Source organism: Colobus angolensis, unplaced genomic scaffold, assembly GCF_000951035.1.
Source record: "Colobus angolensis palliatus isolate OR3802 unplaced genomic scaffold, Cang.pa_1.0 Scaffold464, whole genome shotgun sequence".
Classification (NCBI taxonomy): Eukaryota; Metazoa; Chordata; class Mammalia; order Primates; family Cercopithecidae; genus Colobus; species Colobus angolensis.
In genome coordinates this window covers 1,042,364-1,046,073 of record NW_012118088.1, presented here as the reverse complement: position 1 = coordinate 1,046,073, position 3,710 = coordinate 1,042,364, and positions in this window count along the sequence as shown.

Genomic DNA, 3,710 nt, shown 5'->3' with positions numbered 1-3,710 from the left:
GATTCTTAATTGGGACAATGTTGCCCCCATCCCTACCCCTGGGGACATTTAGCAATGAACTTTTTGGTTGTCACACTGGATGCTACCGATTGGTGTCTAATAGCTACAGACCAGGGATTCTGTTAAATATTCTACGATGTGTAGGACAGTCCCCTACAACACTGGAGTATCTGAACCAGAATGCCAATAGCACCAAGGTTGACAAAGCCTGGAGCTAATTCCCAGCTCCAGAGAAGCTAATAAGATGTGATTTCTTGGCCTGGTGCAGTGGCTCACACCTGTAATCCTAGCACTTTGGGAGGCCGAAGTGGGTGGATCATCTGAGACCAGCCTGGCCAACATGATGAAACCCGGCCTCTACTAAAAATTAAAAATTAGCCAGGCATAGTGGCGCATGCCTGTAATCCCAGCTAATCAGGAGGCTGAGGCAGGCGAATTGCTTGAACCCAGGAGGCAGAGGTTGCAGTGAGCCGAGATCACGCCATTGCACTCCAGGCTGGGCAACAAGAGTGAAATTCTGTCTTGGGGAAAAAAAAAAAAGATGTGATTTCCAGAAGGTTTGTCGACAGTGATTGGACATCGCGTCTGAGCCTTCCTGGGCTGCAATGTAGAGTGTTCTATATGAGGTCATGCTAGTCACTTTTAAATTCTCTCTTACTTAAACTTGGTGCAGACATCAAAGAAAAATGACTATATGAGATCAGCACTGATTCCTTATGTGGGACCCATTAAAGGATCTTTTCCTGTTACTATCTTTTCTTTTTACTAAATAATCATTCTCTCTATTGAGTATTTCCCATCACCATACAAACACATTAAAAAGCAAAAAGCCCAAACCTCCCTTGATGCGTTATTCCTCTCCAGCTCCATTTTTCTGCTCTCGTTCCCAACAATGCTTTCTTGGGAAAGTGTTCAACACAAGCACCTTCACTGGCTCTCCTCTGTCTCCAAGCTCTCTTTAACCTGATATCCCCATCCCTCCTCCAAAACTGCTCTTATGAAGGTCGCAAGTGACTTTGAGGGTGCCAAACTCAATGGAAATATGTCTGTCTTCATCTTGATTTACTTCTTAGCTACATTTGCCACAACCTAACCCTCCCTCCTTCTTAAGAGAATCTCTTTGCTAGGCCATCTAAACAGTATATTCTTCTGGAGTTCTTTTTACCTTTCTAGCCTTTTTTTTTTTTTTTGGTATGTTTTGCTAGCATCTTCTGTTTTATATCAAATAAATGTTGGAGATCCCCCCACTCCCAAGGCTTTATTCCAGACTTCCGTCCTTCCCCCTTCTCTACTGTCTCTTTAGGATGGGTAATCTCATTTATTCTGTTATATTTAAGTACTCTCTGAATGTAGATGACTTGAAAATTTAAACCTTAACCCTTGTCTCACCTGTATACCCTTGAATGCCAAAATAAGAATTCATTCACACAATATTTATTGAGCACCTACTATGTGCGTGCCAGGCATTGCGCTAGGACTGCCTTCAACGCAGACAGATTTTTTTTTTTTTTGAGATGAAGTCTCACTCTGTCGCCCAGGCAGGAGTGCAGTGGTGCGATCTCGGCTCACTGCAAGCTCTGCCTCCTGAGTTCACACCATTCTCCTGCCTCAGCCTCCGGAGTAGCTGGGACTACGGGTGCCTGCCACCATGTCCAGCTGATTTTTTGTATTTTCGGTAGAGAAAGGGTTTCACCGTGTTAGCCAGGATGGTCTCGATCTCCTGACCTTGTGATTCGCCCGCCTCAGCCTCCCAAAGTGCTGGGATTACAGGTGTGAGCCACTGTGCCTGGCCGATTTTTTTTTTTTTTCTTAAGCAAACAAAAAGTGTATAATTACAAACTATGGCAAGTGCACAGAAGGATAGGAATGTTGCTCTAAGAAAGTGTAAAACAAGGGAACACAACATTGACTATGCAACAAAGAACGTTTCTTTAAAAATGTAAAGTTTCACCTGAGAATGGAGAGAGGAGCTGGGGAGCAGGAGAGGAGGGGGTCTCAGGCTGGAGGGTTACATTTATGGTTACATTTGTGGGTTATCAGTGTGGAGGGAAACAGGCTTCATATTGTATTTGGCTTTGAATCTGCCAGACTGAGGCAAATGGATTGCTGGAGCTCAGGAGTTCGAGATCAGCCTGGGCAACATGGCAAAACCTCATCTCTACTAAAAATACAAAAATTAGCCAGGTGTGGTGGTGTGCATCTGTAATCTCAGCTGCTGAGATTACAGAGCCTGGGGCGGGGGGTAGGTTGCAGTAAGCCAAGATAATGCCACTGTACTCGAGTCTGGGTGACAGAGTGAGACCTTTTCTCAATAAATAAATGAATCTGCTAATGTTGTCATTTTCATTTTACTTGCATCAATCCATTAGGAATGGAACCAGAAACAAGGTCCTATAAAGAGAAACACGCTGTACAAATTTAATTTTAAATAAGCCCTTTTTCTCCATTTGTCTTTGTTCCTATGGCTTTTGAAGCTATCAGGACATAAATGTTCTCTCACTTCTCCTCCTTCTCTTACTGAGAAGGGCAAATGATGAGCCTAATACTTTGGAAATTACATACTTGAAAGAAAAGATTTTGTTTTCCTCCCAAGGCTTTACCAAACACCATTGTGAGATATATAAGTATATTTTTAGGCAAAGTTCGTGCATAATATTTTTAAATTTTAAATTTTTTTCACAATCATGTATAAATATGAACATGGATATGAGTCCCTGGAGAGAATGTACCTATTTATTTATTTATTTATTTATTTATTTTAACAAGGTCTCGCTGTGTTGCCCTGGCTGGAGTGTGGTGGCACAATCTCAGCTCACTGCAACCTCCACCTCCTGGGCTTAAGCAATCCTCCCACCTCAGCCACAAGTAGCTGAGGCTACAGGCACAAAGCACTGCACCTGGCTACTTTTCGTATTTTTTGTAGAGATGGGGTTTCACCATGTTGCCCAGGCTGGCCTCGAACTCCTGAGCTCAGGTGATCCACCTGCCTCGGCCTCCCAAAGTGCTGGGATTACAGGCATGAGCCACCGTGGACAGCCAAGTGTATTTATCTTATTTAACTAAAATGTATTTGGAAGTTAGTATATGCCAGTCAGGCTCTGTTGTAAGCGCTTCACAAATACTAATTAATTATTAATTGTTGTTTTCACATAGCCATGTGAGATAGAAATATTACCCCCACTTAGCAGATGAGGGTAATTAACCTGCTCAATGTCATATTCAAATAGTAAATGATAAAACAAGCAACCAACCAAGTGATTTGCTTCCAGCGTCCGCTACGTTGCAGAACTGTTTTTCTTAACCATATTAGATCCTACACCCCTTTTGATAACAAATGTTTTGTAACACCACCTCTTTCTATCCCAACATGATAATCATGGATAATTATGTCTTAATTTACCTAAGACATCATTTCAAAATACATGCATATTGACATCTCTGATATAAAATAGAAATAAAAGTAACCGTAATAAAATGTCTTTCATTATGTAAATGTTTGGAAATGGTCTACACTAGAAGACACAGTGGGATAACTAGGTATCGACACCTATGTGTAGTATCATCACTGTAAATAGTCACAGCAGTGATTAATTGATACTCACACACCAAGAACTGTAGTTATGTTGGAGATGTAATTTTTCTGCAATGGAGAACAACTCTCAGTCAAGTTCTGAACAAATAGAAAACAGTTCTCTCTCAATGTATGTGAT